Source organism: Mus caroli, chromosome 2, assembly GCF_900094665.2.
Source record: "Mus caroli chromosome 2, CAROLI_EIJ_v1.1, whole genome shotgun sequence".
Taxonomy (NCBI): Eukaryota; Metazoa; Chordata; class Mammalia; order Rodentia; family Muridae; genus Mus; species Mus caroli.
In genome coordinates this window covers 103,143,154-103,158,970 of record NC_034571.1, presented here as the reverse complement: position 1 = coordinate 103,158,970, position 15,817 = coordinate 103,143,154, and the positions used below count along the sequence as shown (strand labels likewise).

Sequence of the window (15,817 nt, the reverse complement as noted above, 5' to 3'; positions counted from 1 at the left end):
ATTGTATCTTATATCTTGGGTATTCTAAGTTTCTGGGCTAATATCCACTTATCAGTGAGTACATATCATGTGAGTTCTTTTGTGATTGGGTTACCCCACTCAGCATGATGCCCTCCAGGTCTATCCATTTGCCTAGGAATTTCATAAATTCATTCTTTTTAATAGCTAAATAGTACTCCATTGTGTCTCTCTGTGTATGAATTTTACTATTATAAGTACTTCATACAAATGAAGCCATACAGTATATATTCTTTTGTTACTAGTATATTTTACTGAAACAGTAACTTTGAGGTTCATCCATGCTATAGTAAAAAGAAATATTTCCTTCCTAAAACTGAATGATATTCTAACTCTATACATACTACTTTTGATTTGTCCATTGTCTATCATGACATTTGGGGTATGTCTTATCTATTTACTATTAAGAATAATGCTGCTGTGATGAGAATGTGCAAATATGTCTTAAAGATCCTGCCTTCGTTCTGAAGACACACCCAAGAGCGGAACTGCAGGACAATCTGGAGATTCCATTTTAACGTCTTGAGGAGCCATCACACTGCTTTCCAGAGACGTTATAGTCCCTTGAGTATGTTCCTGACTGACAAAATTCCCAATGTCAGAAGTTTCTCCATCTCCCGTCCTCTAACCCTTCTCTTCTGCACCGATCTATGCCTTGTCACAAAGCGCACAGTAAACAAATCCCTGGAAAACTACAGGAAATGGTATTTCTATGTCAATAGTTACCTTTTCATTTTCTTTGATGTACAATCTCTCTCATTCATCTTAAGCAAGGTAGGAGGGTCTGAAAAAGCCCAGAGAACGTGAGAAGAAACACACCTGCCTGCCCAGCAGGTGACCCTTCGTCAATAACCCTGCAAGTCACAATGACGCCTACCTATGAAACCTGAGAAAAATAATCCCCACACCACCTTGTGTTTTCTGTGGGCACCTGTCTGTATTCTTTGAGTCTCTTCCTGTGCTGGAGATCTCTTATTAACATGTACTGTTTCCAAAAGCAGTCTGGTTGTACATGGTGCAGTGCTAGAGACAGACTTTCAAGTTCAAGTTAGAGCATTTTGAGAAAGATACAGTTTAGCATATTTAAGCACAAGACACAGAGGGTCCAATATGTTTAAAATGAGTTTGAATTCCAGTAAATTCGTGGCATTATTTCCATAAAGACCCTTAGGCTTATGTTGGGCTTTGACAATAAAGGGTGATTTGTCTGGAACTATTTGGAAAGTAACATCCCACACATGAAGAACTCCAGGAAGCAGTGATCTGGGCAAAAGTCAGGCATCATCACCACAAAACTAGTTTCCATCAAAGCAGTACATACGAGCAACTTCTCTCCACCGCTGAACCGTCTACCTGAAGCCAGCAGGAGCTGCCTGTGAGAAGCATGTAGTTTGGGGAACACTCAATTAGTGCTTCTTAAACTTCTCCATCTACAACCCCTTTCGCTCAAGAAACTGTTACCTGATCTCAGGCATATCAGCATACAAATCAAACATTTGCTGATAAGAAATCATAAGTTCATTTAATATCAATCCTTTTTGCATATATATAGCTTTGCCAGTAATTAAAGACTAGAACAAATTTATACAATAATAAGATAGATGTGCCTGTTTTTCAGTTAAAGAATTAAATATTTGTTGCATATTTGATACTGTAGGAAGCTGAGCACCTAACTATTTTTTAGAGTTGGTCGATATTTTAATTTTATAATTATCAATGCTGAGATAAACATGTAGTCCAATCAGGCAGAAGTATACTTATGGCCATTAAACTGCTGGATTCTATCCTAATCCTATGCCAATATTCATTTAATGATTTTTTTTCCTAATGAAACTAATTATTTCAGTAGTTTTAAGTTCAAATTGTATATAATACAACTCAAAGATACAGTAATTTAATGTTCTTTTTTGGGGGGATAGTTCGAGACAGGGTTTCTCTGTATAGCCCTGGCTGTCCTGGAACTCACTTTATAGATCAGGCTGGCCTCGAACTCAGAAATCCGCCTGCCTCTGCCTCCCGAGTGCTGGGATTAAAGGCATGTGCCACCACTGCCCGGCTCCTAATTTAATGTTTATTACCAAGATGAATAATAATAGGAAATGTGTAGTCTTTACAAAATTACATCCATTATGCCTCTGTCAGAACTGAGATATTTGTAAATACAGGAAAAAAAAAAAAAAACAAAAACACTGCAACTCATAACACACAAGTGACAGTCTCAAATTTGAGCTAAGCAAGGTATTTTAGCTAGCATTCTTTGTGCTGCATAGCCGGAAACCATAGCTATAGTGAAGCTGTGCAAATATCTTGGATACATTACACATTTGATTTTGAATTAATGTTTGCTTGTCACCCATCCAGAAACCTTTTACAGCTGACACATATTTCATGACTCCCACATTCAGTTATTTGACCCCATATGGTCACACAGTGTAAGAAGCTGGGCAGTGAGGCATTTCACAAAACAGTGGCATAGATTACTAAAAGGATTCATCGTTGTTAAATAAAAAGTCAACTTTGAAAGAACAACAGGGTAAGAAGGATAAGGATACTGGTGAGACAGGAGAAAGAAAACTCAGCAGGCTCTAAGCTGACCAGTGATGGAGTGGGGATATGAGGACTCAGAGATTGAAGGTTTCATAAGGTTGAAAAATTTTATGAATTTAGAATAATGAAGAGATCAAGAAGAGAAAAAAAAATATTGAGGTCAGAAGTAGTTAGCAGTTACAAGACTTGCACAGTCCAAATGTGACCATGCGGGAAATAGCTGAAATAGGTTTGATGTACAAGAGTGTCAAAAGGATTATCTAGGTGAGGTAAATGATAGCATCTACAGTAAGAGACAGAAGGGCAGAAATGATCAGACCACGAGCTTGGCTGGCAAGTGAATGGCAGAGGACCTAACTGATGACAGCTCTGGTGTGGAAACTGACAGGACTACAGCATGGGTGAGGCTGGAAGTGAAGACAGCATTCTGATGACTTGCAGGCAGGAAAGTGGAGAGGCAAGAATTCCAATGCTTGGTTATTCCCTTAACAGTTCAACGCGGCCAAGCCAGTAAAGAAACTGAGGATGCTAGGAAGCACATCAGCCTGAGTGAGCGAGCTGTTCAGGGGCGCAGCGAGAAGAGGGGGAATGATCCCAGATGAGAAGAGACACACAGCTCAGTTCCAGACCATCGCTTCTGCAAAGTCTACAGAAAGAACGACATGCTCTAAACACAGGAGCTTCAGAGTTCAACACTTATTCAAATGATAGCTAGGTTTATGAAACCACACAACCAGGATATGCATCTCGCCATAAAATTTTACTTCATTTTGTTTTAAGGCTTTAGGGACTGTTGGTGTTTGGGTTAGAAATGTTTCCCCCAAAACTCTCGTATCTGAACACCGATCCCCAGCTGGTGTGGCACTTGCTGACTGGGGAGATTGAACAATCTGAAGGAAGTGGAGGAGGCTAAATAGAGGAAGTGGACTGCTAGGGAAAGGCCTTTAGTCATTTACACCCCCCAGCTACCTGTTTCCACTTCCCAATTCAACAAAGCCACTGCCTCCTACTCCTGCGGACTCAGGCTGAGGGGTTCCCTCCACCACACCTTCTCCACCACGACAGACTGAAATTCCCTTACATCATGAGCCACAGCAAACTGCTCCTGCTAAGTATTTTCGAAACAATGACGATTAAAGCAAATGTATGGACCGCACTTTCTATTTTAATGTGGCGATATCAACAGAGTGTGCTTATAAGTAAAATCAGATTAGGATGTATCCATCTTCAGAAGAAAACTGGAAAGTGAATATGGGTTCCATTTATTTCCTGCCAATAAATACAGAAAGACCTAAGAAAGCCCAGAACAGTCTCTCAAGTAGCTTCGGGGAACGGTTCCCAAAAGCAAGGCAGTAATATACATATCCTTCTCTTAGTAGACAGAGCCATGCTGATTCCGTTCCTAGCAAAAGATGGACTTACTTTTAGATCACCTGAGAAAACTAAAACGAACGGCCTAGAATTTTACTAAAGGGAACCTTATCATGCCCCACAATCCAAAACCATTAAAATGAAGTCACCCCAGACCCCCATATGCCCGAAGCCCAGATGCATCTATCAGTAAACATTCATTAATACCAAGACCCAAGGGAGAGTCCCCCAGCTCATTCTTACACTGACGGGTGGGGCCTGGACTCTACACTAGGGTAGGTGGTCTCTGGGATTCATCTGTCCCACTTAAGAAGTCTGTATCAGAATAGCTCGAAGCTTACTCAAGACCACTCCATCTTCCACTGATTGCTTCCTACCTTTAATAAATTATGAGTTTCCACTAAAAGTTAAACAGGAAAAGGCTGAGAGCTGCAAACGTAGAGTAAAAAAAGATTTCTAACACCGAATCCTCACATCAAAAGATGCTAAAATATGCACATGTGAATTATACACAACATATTTGCTATTTTCACAGAGAACTACAGAAACAGCTCAACAAACTCACCCTTCCATGATAAATTCCAGGGCATATTCATAACAAAAGTCAGACAGATTTTGTTTTCAGTCACGTAGTTCTATAAAAATAAACTGTCATCACAACATCCTTGCAGGAGTAAAAGGCCATATTTGCCCGCAGTTAAATCCAACAGCAGCTGTTCTATGGAAAAAGAGGGCCCAATAATTGGCTTCTTTCACCTCTGTTAATCACGAACAAAAGTGTCATTCAGTTTCAAAATGGACAAAATGGTCCAATGGATGGTCAGCTAGCTGAGCCAATGGGGTGGAATAACAATAACCCTGTAGCATTTTCCTTTTGCCTTTTGTTTGGTCTTTCAAAGCCCTTAATTAAGACCTGCACAAAGCACTCCTCCGGGCTTTTCTCAATGAGGCATTACATGCCTGTTTTCTTGTATTTAAAGAAAAAAAATGGCAGGGATTTTCTGAAACACATTAAACAGAATACACAATTTCCATTTATTTGCAACTGAAATACTGTTAAAATTTTAGAGCTTAAATATTATCATAAGTAACAAAGCAAGTTCTTTCCATTCCAGGCTTGGGGAGTGGGGGTTGAAAGAAGGGTTGGTTGGAAGGGAATGGGAAAGCAGGGTCAGGGGTTAGGGAGGGGAGTGCCAACCCCAAAGTATTGTCCAGCCATTTCTCCAGAAATAAAACTGTGAGCAGCCATAATTTAGAAAGATCTAGAGCTGTGTCTTCCATCTTTCAATAATTTAACATACATAAATGGAAAGAAACCGCAAAATCTATGAGAGGGTCTTATGGCGAGCGAGTAGAGGGCCGAAACAGGGAGGTAGACGCTAGAATCAAATGTACTTCTTAGAAACTAATTTCAAAAAAATATCCCCAAGAAACATGAAGTATTTTTAGAATTGAATACTCTATGTAAGAATATTGTGTGATTCTATAATTGATTTCTTTTTCTATCCCAGCCTCAACAAAGATTCATCTAATTATGGTGGATAAGCATCAGAATGTCTAAGCTTTAAAAATATCCATGGCCTAATTAACTTTTCATTATCCAATTTTCTTTTTGCACAGATTAAAAAGGGCTGTTGTGTTCGTTTTTAAATGCTCTGAAATATAATCTTTCCGGGTTGTAGGCTGTTCTGAAAATACCTACTCCTGCCCATAATTTGTGACCCCCCCACCCCCCGCCCCAATATCCTGAATGACAGCTTAATGTGACAGCTTCCTTGCCACAATTCACCAAAGGGGAGTGGCAGGTAGAGTTCTCAGAGAACAAACACCTAACAAAGCCATCATTGGGGGAGTTACTTTCAATCTGTCAATCTAATCCATCAAGTTGAATGTGCTCCACTATTCTCTTGTAAATGTGCTGATTTCAAACAAGGCAGAACCTGGCAGCTGCCCTGCAGAAGACTAAATGACCCAGCTCAAATGTCACCTCAGCTGGGAAGGCTTCCCACTCCCAAAGCAAAGCGAGCTTCTCCTCTTGTTCCCACAGACCTCAGTCCAGCGCTTCTGTATGGCACTCTCACATCGATTCTTCTTGGACTTTTTTTTTCCTTCTGTTAAAATTTTAGAGCTTAAATATTATCATAAGTAACAAAGCAAGTTCTTTCCATTCCAGGCTTGGGGAGTAGGGGTTGAAAGAAGGGTTGGTTCGAAGGGAATGGGAAAGCAGGGTCAGGGGCATCATCTGTGGACACTTGTGAGCCATAGGGAAAAGGGCACATGGCCCAGAGTCAGAGAGCAGGAGTCCAACCCCTGGTTAGAAACTATAAACCATGACCTTGGATGTACATTACCAACATGTTAAGCAAATTAAATGTTTTACATCAGTGCCACAGTTTAACAGGGAATAAAGACCTCTCCAATGAGGTAGTGACAATAAGGTGAACTGACAAATACAAAGCGGAGTATAATTCTGGTGCCTATGAAGGCTCTGGTACACATTACACAGGTAGCCCTGTCCTAACATCCCCCGATTCTACCCTTGAATACAGCAATACACCTGGAAGTACAATAAGCACATACTTTGCTGATGGCATAAACTTTTGCTAAGCAGGTTAATGTATAAAAACTCACAAGTAAAGGACAACTTCCAATGTAATTTTTCCATGGCCTTCAATTTCTTCAACATAGATGAGTGTGTATATATATGTTACATGCAAGAGAGAAAGAACAGCGAGCGAGAGAGGAGCTAAAGTCGGGAAGGAAATAAGAGTTAGAGTCTCCAAGTAAGGCCTGATTCTAACCCTCCAAATGCTCACTAATAATTCTAAGAAAGGACTTAGCCAAATGTTTACTGTATATTTGACTTGTGTATTTCCTCAATGGTGTATTAAATCTTCGTGAAATTAAAAAAAAAAAAGATAACCAAGGCTCCTGCTTTCTGTAAAGAAGAGAAGCTTTATTTTATTTTATTTTATTTTATTTTATTTTATTTTATTTATTGCTTGCTTGCAATGTTGAGGCTCTAACCTAAGGCTTCATACAAGGTAAAGAGGTGCTTTCCATACCCAGGCACTAATATAGCTAATATAACTAATGTTATATTTAATGTACTTCATTGGAACTTATCATTCTCACTAGTCTTCCCCACTGCATTACAAACACATGCTCCAGGCCTGTGGTGCTGTAATTACAGTCACCATTCTCTGTAGCCAATGGCTTAAGGAAGTTTGAATCATGAATCAAAAGTATAACAAAAATCACTGTCTTCTTCATGGGCCTTTCAAAGACCTTACCATTAAACACAGGAATACAGAAATCAAATACATTTGATTATATGTAGCAGTTCCACTAAACCCTAATTTAATGAAATCATTACTAAGCTAAAGACATTTCTACATTGAAATAAACCATCTGGAGCTTTGTTAACTAAAAGGAAATTGCAGAAACAGAATGAACTTGCTGTACATTTATTCACCGCTCAACTCATTTTAAGATTCAACACTAACTTCACAAATCTGATGGAAGTTTTAAAGGCACAAATACATATTTGCATCTGAAAACTCAAGCATCCCATGGTTTTTACAGAGACTAACACAGTAATAGAAAACCAACCACTGGTGACTTTCTAGCAAGGTGGGGGTGGGGGGTGGGGGGTGGGGGGTGGGGGGTGGGGGGGGTGCTTCCTTTCCCCTCCACTCTAAACAAGTCAGGGACAAACTTTTCTCCCTCAAATTCAAATTAAAAAAAAGCCATCACCCATGTAACTGTATTCTTTCCTCAAGTGCCTGTGGATAAACAAGGAGAGGAACTCACCTAGCTAGCGCTGTCTGACCAGCATACAGAATTAAGTTGTAAGGACAAGCCAAACTGTTTACTCTCACCATGTACAACAGCTAAGAGAAGATAGCTCTGCCTTCTCAACACAGTTCAGATGGTTCTGGCTAGCTGGCAAATAGTAAGTGATTACTTTAAAAGTAAATATAAGCCGGGCAGTGGTGGCGCACGCCTTGAATCCCAGCACTTGGGAGGCAGAGGCAGGCGGATTTCTGAGTTCGAAGCCAGCCTGGTCTACAAAGTGAGTTCCAGGACAGTCAGGGCTATACAGAGAAACCCTGTCTTGAAAAACAAGACAAAAAACAACAACAAAAAAAAGTAAATATAAAAAATTTTTAAAGCAACAAACAAGCCCCCCCACAAACAAACAAACACCTCATGATTTCCTGAGAATAATCTATGTTAGCTACTGGTAAGAACTGTCTCATTAATGAGGGGATTGCTAGTTGCCATACTGCTGAAAAGAACCCTAGGGTTGGCCAGATGGCTCAGCTGAAAAGCCAAGTTCAATCCCTGGGACTCAAGAGATGGAAGGAAAACCAACAGCCACAAGCTGCCCTCCAACTTCTGCACAAGTGTTATAGCTCATGCGTACCCAAACACACATGTGCCTACACCATCACAAAGCAACCATACGTGTGTATGTGTGTGTGTGTGTGTGTGGTGTGTGTGTGTGTTGTGAGTGTGTATGTGTTGTGAGTGTGTGTGTGTGTGTGTGGTGTGGTGTGAGTGTGTGTGTATGTGTATGTGTGTGTGGTGTGTGAGTGTGTGTGTGTGGTGTGAGTGTGTGTGTGTGTCTATAGGCTAGCTACTTCAAGCACATTAAAATTACTTTTGAAAGGTCCAATAGTACTACTGTTATCCTCAGGTTCGTTTGCATGATTTCAGTTATCCATGGTCCAAAATTATCAAATGGACAGCTCTAAAAGTAATCAATTCATCCTTAGAGTTTTAGATGGTATGGCCATTCTGAGCAGCACAGTAAACTTTCCTATTACTCTGTCTGATCCTGGCTAGGACATAATGGGCCATCCCACTGCCCGTAGCATCTACACACCAGTTTTCATCCCACAGTAGATGAGCTGAGATGACCATCGTACACGTATGCGTGTCTAAGTAATCCAGCTTCTACTAAATAACGGCTAATGCAGCGATTCTCATGCATACTTCTGCCCTGCCAAGTACGTGTCTATATGAAAAGCTAAAAGTCCACACTTCAATATGGCTGGGGGGGGGGGGATCCTACGCTGTGGTAAGGCTCAATCTTCTACCTGTGAAATTGTAGCAAGCCAAAAAGGTGTTCAACTTTTTACTGTCAAACACCCAGCTTCAAAAGTAAAGTCGTCAGGGCTGAAGAGATGATTCACTGGTTAAGAGCATTGGCTGCTCTTTCAGAGGTCCTGAGTTCAATTCCCAGCAAACACATGGTGGCTCACAACCATCTGTAATGGGATCCAATGCCCTCTTCTGGTGTGTCTGAAGACAGTGTACTCACATAAATCTTTTAAAAAAAGAGCCTGGCTAAAGTAAAATGGTATTAATTTTGTGTGCATTCACATAGGATTGTGTGTGTGTGCGTGTGCGTGTGTGTGTGTGTGTCTGTATCTTCAGAGGTTCCTGCTATGCTTCCTCCTCAATCCTTAAGTGGCTGGAACTGCTTTATTATATACATCTCTTCAAGTACATGTTTCTGACATTTCTCAAGTTAACAAAATAGGCTGGTTATAACTGGCTATGCTACCTTGTATGCACAGAAATTGAACATAATCTTGCTACAGGAAACATCTTTAAACACCCTTCAATTAAGTCTGATAAATTCAATATCCAGCTTTAGAAGTGAGTCGCTACAATAATTTCACAAATTGAAGATTCATTCTTACAGATGTCAGCATCCTTGGTATATTATTTTTCTTTATGAAATCAAGATTTTTGGCTTTTCATTTTTTTTTTTTTTTTTTTTTTTTTTTTGGTTTTTCAAGACAGGGTTTCTCTGTATAGCCCTGGCTGTCCTGGAGCTCACTTTGTAGACCAGGCTGGNCCAGGCTGGCCTCGAACTCAGAAATCCGCCTGCCTCTGCCTCCCGAGTGCTGGGATTAAAGGCGTGCGCCACCACGCCCGGCTTTGGCTTTTCATTTAAACAAAGCCCTTTGCATTGTTTTTAGGATGAACACCTGATTTCCCCCAGCATGCTCCTGAGGCTCCACCCCTACCCTCACCCCATAGATACTGGACTGCCTACTACTGTTGAAGGGAATGAGACACAAGAGGATATTGTAGAAAGAGGAGCAGGCTAAAGTTAAAAATAAAACCTAAAACCTAAAAATAAAACCTAAAAAGTAATATTTGACAAACCTTACAATCTGTCTACAAAGACATGGCTGTAACTACTTGAAACAAAGTCTTGGGTAGATTTTTGTTGTTGTTGTTGTTTGTTTTGTTTTTCGAGACAGGGTTTCCCTGTGTAGCCCTGGCAGTCCTGGAACTCACTCTGTAGACCAGGCTGGCCTCGAACTCAGAAATCCGCCTTCCTCTGCCTCCCAAGTGCTGGGATGAATGGAGTGCGCCACCACGCCCGACAGAATTAATATTTTTGATTCATCCTGGTAAAGTACTTTCCTCCTGGCAGGAACTACATTTTCAATCCACAAACTTCAACTTTGAAAAATCAAGCAGAATTTCCCATTAAGGGCGCTGCCATACAAAATTATACTCAGAAAACCAATCCTCTCCATCCCTGCTTCCAAGGACATAAATGTAACAACTATATTTTAGAACTGAGCTGGATGAAAACCATCTCTTTGCTAACCCTAAATATAAACCTCTCTGCTGTTCATAAAATAACATCCAATGGGATAACATGTAATGATCTTGTCTCGACCATATAACTACGGTTGCGTGTTATGGCCTTACGAAAATAGCTTCTTCAAATACTAAAAGGTTTCATATTCAAAACTAGAGTGTTTTGTAAATCTAAATGCTAAGGTTTTAAGAATCTAGTTTCATTTCCAGAGTTGGCATAATTTCTCACTTAAAATTAGGAAATATCAAATTTTAAAGCTGAGACCTTAGGGAAATGTTTCATGCCCGTTAGCCATGAATGGCAACTAGAGACAAATGCCTGACAACAGCGACTCTAAGGAGCACCCACCAGCCGTCACTTAAGAACCAGAGCCTCCGTCACTATGTCAAGGGTACAAATTATGATAAAGACAGCTCTGGACACCGAGGGGCTAGGAACTGCTTACTGAGCAGCCACGCTCCTCCTAAACAAACTAAACATTTAAGAGGCTAAAGGGCAGTGGAGGTAACTATTGCAAGGAGATTTCTAACTAAGCCAGAAAGGAATAATTCAGTCTTTGCATGCTAAATCACATCACTGAGGTTAGCAATGGAGTAATCAAGTGTAAACACTGACAAAACCCATCCATAGGATCCTGAAAGGACACAAAGGCGGTGGGTGATCTGGACTATTGTTGCTTAAATACCACAAAAATTAGTCCTTAACACTTCACTCATTCCTTCCTCTCTTTTTACAAATGTGTGCACCTTTTGTGGGAAGGAAAAATTGGTTAATGTAGCAATTAAGGCAAATATGCTGAGTCATCGGAAGGTAAACTGCTACTAATTCCCAAGCAAAGACCCAAGCCCATGCCCCACACTGCTTAGACTGTATGGGTGCAGTCATGAAACACTGCCACTAACGGGAAGTGCACGGGTGCTCAATCCAAAGCCAGGACTGCCAACGTTTACACTGTAAACCTAATGTGGAGTCTGGATGTTCTAATTCCTCTGTTTCATAACACATTCACGTTATTCATATACACTCACTCGTCACGCACAGACAGAGAGTGAGGGGGGACACAGACAGACAGACACAAGAGAGAGAGAGAGAGACAAAGACAAAAGAGAGACTTAGAGGCAATAGGAAGGCAGTTTTGGGGAGAAAGAAGGAAGCCAGTTTCCCAACACTGCTCAGTACCAATCGGCTTCAGGGACACTCATACTCTCAAGGTGCAGACAGAGCCCGTGACTTCACAGCGATGCATTTGTTGCATCAACACTTCAGAGTCTGTGTCCCAGTCTCACTTAGATGACGCCAAGACTAAGACTTTGCAGGACCCTAAACTTGCGTGGTATGTTTGTTACCATTCTTGTTTGAAATAATTTAAGGTGCACTAAAAGCTACAAAAAACACTACAGTGGGTACCCATAAACCTTTCACCTTGCTCTTGCCAATGAGAGTTTTATACATACATAATATAGTAGCTAAAGCAAGAAGTTTACTTTGGTATAATATATTTACTAAACTAGGGGCCTAACAAGGTCTGACTAGTTTTACATGCAACATTCTTCTTTCTGCAGTACAGGAGATCCAACACTGGCCTCAGTCACGGATACTAAGCAAGTTGTTTTACCACTGCACTATGTCCCCCAGGTCCTTTTTAAATTATTACTTTGTTTTGTTTTGTTTTGTTTTGTTTTAAGACAGGGTTTCTCTGTGTAGCCTTGGCTGTTGCCCTAGAACTTGTTCTGTAGACCAAGCTGGCCTTGAACTCATGCACAGCTTATGTTGCACAACAGGCCTCAAACTTATCTTTCCATGTTAGCACGTGGGTGGCTGGAGTAATGAGCCTGCACCACGCCAAAGCTTGCAGCGCTCATTTCTTAAATCACATGTACTGTACTGCAATTATAAGCAACAGTCTGTCATCACAAGGGAATTCCCCAGATGCACACACAGTTTACAATCACACCATCTTTCCCCTATTTGCTCTCCATCACTGTAATTTTTCATATTTAACGCTGTAACATCTAACACCTTACTACTGAGATCCACCTATGTGCTTGCATCTATCAGTGGACTGTCCCTTACCCCCGTCTGGTGCTCTATTATACTTCCTTTTCCTGTTACACTGTCATTGTAGCATGGAGAATACATTTTTCCCCTTAAAGCAGAAACCAGAGAATTGTCCAATATGACCACATTGGAGGAAGAACTCAGAGGGTCCATGACCTCACACACCCAACTCTGGTATCATAGCCCAAGGTTGTGGTTTCCATAGAGGCCGCAGCTAGGCAGCTCCAGTCAAAGGGAGGTCCCAATATGATCTTCAGGGTCAGACTCTCCTGCCAGGTAGTCTGGCAAGTTGTTAAATCACCTTCCGGGAGAGAAGTTCCCCTTCCAGCTGGCAGCAGGCCTTTTCTTTTCTCAGTGTTAGATCCCTGAGGGCATTTAGGGAGAAACTTTATAAACATGGTTTTGCCAGTGCTTAAGATGTATTCACGTTCCCAGAGAAGTTAACTGACCATCTTCACCTCCTGCAAGCCCTCCTTGACTAACCTAGATAGCAACTTCTTTCATCCTGCTCTATTTTTGGACAGTATTCTATATTATCAGATCATATCCGGTTCACTGTGTTCAATTGCTTTTGTCTAACTATCTCCTTCCTTATTTCAGACATCACTCCATTCTACGCTCCCTGCACCAAACACAACAGACATATACAATAAGCATGTGAAGAAATGTCTCTTTTAAATACTTACATTAGACTACTAATACCACTATATCAATTCTGTTAGTTCTCAAAACGTAATGATCTCGCCGGGCAGTGGTGGCGCACGCCTTTAATCCCAGCACTTGGGAGGCAGAGGCAGGCGGATTTCTGAGTTCGAGGCCAGCCTGGTCTACAGAGTGAGTTCCAGGACTGCCAGGGCTACACAGAGAAACCCTGTCTCGAAAAANCAAAAAAAAAAAAAAAAAACACGTAATGATCTTGTTCACTCTCAGTTAAATCAACTGCTGCTGTGTGTGGGTCCAGAAGGACCAGGCCCATACAGCCTGGAAAGACAAGGGAAATGCATTTACCATCTATCTGGCAGCACAAGCTGTAACAGCAGGAGTCAGAAAGAAGTCTCACTAGATGCTGGAGGTTTACCAGCTCTAAGAGGACATCCTCTCTGATGACCTCTCAGTTCCTGCTCTTGACTTACTCTGAGGGTTGAGTATGGTCTTGGGAAAGTTACAGAAATGGCTTTCTCACCTGTGAAAGGGAATGGGAACCAGATAAACTATCTTCTTTCCCCCCCCTTCTTTCTCTTCCTCACACCCTTCCTTTTTATTTTTTTCTGATAGTACCTTTCTATACATATACAGTCCAACTTGCCTTGAGCTCACATCCTTCTGCCTCTGCTTCCCAAGTGCCTGAATTTATAATCCACCAGGCCCAGCTCCCAGCTCAGGTCCTCCAGTTCTTTAGAGGTACACTGAGAGGGACTGGAATGGAAGTTCTGAAGGAAGCAAACACTAACAAAAGGATCATGATAATTTATGTAATCCAAAGCTTTAGTACAGAAAAAAAAAAAAATCAAGACTACAAACAGGTAGATGTAAACTTATGCCCGTAAGGGCATTGTCCGTGCATGCCTGCTTGCTTTGTGTGTGTGTGTGTGTGTGTGTGTGTGTGTGTGTGTGTACAGGGGAAAAGAGAAAGACACTGACTAATCTTTCTCAAGGAATGTCTTCATGTGGGAAGAGTGGAAGTTATATAACAAACAGGGCTTTACATTCACCGCACTATGTGATCTTTCAGGCCCCTTTGTAATCTACAGTCTACCTGGCTCAGGACATGTCAAGCAGTGAACCAAACAAAACCCTCTCCAGAAGTAACTCCTGCTCTACGAAATGAATGTTTCCAAATATCTAAGACAGGTGAGGTGGGTGACTGATCTCCTGCAGGACAGCACTGGAAGACAGTGGTGTAAAGCTCACTCAACCAAATAACTCTGGCTTGGCTTGGCTTTTTCCTTTCCTTTCCTTTTTGGGAAGGACTGAGTCTCTGTAGCCACTCAGGCTTTAGTAAGGCAGGTGATCTCCAGAGTCACCGGCCAAGTGCTGGGACTGCAGGTATGAAGCCCCAGGCCTGGCTATCCTCTGATCTTATGAGTCAAACCCAACAGGTCCTCCTGCAAGGCCACGCTTCTCCTCCCCTGTGCTGGCAGCCCTCACACAAGCGCACCCCATTAGGCTTCTGGTTTTTATAAATGGTCAAGAGAACATCTGCCAGAGAGTGAATGTCATTAGGAGAGCCACGGACACCACATGGGAAACACTCGGTGGCATTCATAACGAGCAAGTTAACAGCAGGAAGATGACGAGGATTTCTCTGAAAAGCCAGAGAGACTGCAGACCTCTTCAGGCCAATGTAATGTAAGTGAAACAAAAACAAACAAACAAACAAAAAGTTAACACTTCCAGGAGAGAGGAAGAAAAGGAAAAAAAAAAAAAAGCACCTTTAGAATCAGCAAGCAAATGGCTCTCCAGGATGGCGCTGGCAATCACCAAAACTCTGAAATCATGACCACAGACCCAGCCATGAATAGCCCTGCTGCTAAAGGAGAAAGTGTGCATAGATCCAACCGGAACTCATGAAGTCTGTAAAATATTAACAGCTTAATAAACATCAGCTCACACTATCAACAAACACAGTGCTCAAGTCAACTAAAGAGTACCAACTAAATTAATCCCAAGCTGAGTAAATGAATGCCCCCGGGGGGCGGGGGGAAGGCTCATGGGTGATTCGCTTTTATGCTGACTTCCCTATAAAAACATCTTCCCCAGGAGAGGCAGGAAATTCCAGTGAGTGAAAAGGGGCAGCTATAGGAAAGCGCCCCACCGCACACTCTGGTTTTTCATCTCCCTCAAGGCTTGGCTTTAAGGAAGCACACTGAGAGACCTGCTCCTTGAGAAGCAGAAGAGTGAGTCTGCAGCAGCCGCGACCCTCTTATACCACATATACACGGTAAGAGAGGAAGTCAGTCAAAATGCCCACTCACTCACTATCCAGTGACTGGGGCTCTCTGCTGTTGCTCACATCAGACTTCTGCATTCCCTCAGGTTTTGTTTCCTTTAAACATTTACTAGCAGATATCTGCTGTACAAAAGAACAGACTTCGCTGACACCATTGCATACACTAGCAAGATTTTGCTGAAAGGACCCAAATATAGCTGTCTCTTGTGAGACTATGCCGGGGCCTAGCAAACACAGAA

The 15,817-nt window shown here is 41.7% G+C and overlaps 1 protein-coding gene across 2 annotated transcripts in view; it reads right to left on the bottom strand.

Annotated features, from left to right (window-relative positions):
• Positions 1-15,817, bottom strand: part of Lgr4 (leucine rich repeat containing G protein-coupled receptor 4) — a 97,314-nt gene that overhangs the window by 66,570 nt on the left and 14,927 nt on the right. The window contains exon 1 of one of the 2 annotated variants that reach the window (XM_021155170.2): positions 15,061-15,155. The exons of the other annotated variant lie outside the window; for it this stretch is intronic. The gene's annotated coding sequence lies outside the window, so the exon portion shown is untranslated. Of the gene's footprint in view, positions 1-15,060; positions 15,156-15,817 lie in introns of those variants that run through there. 2 annotated transcript variants of the gene reach the window in all.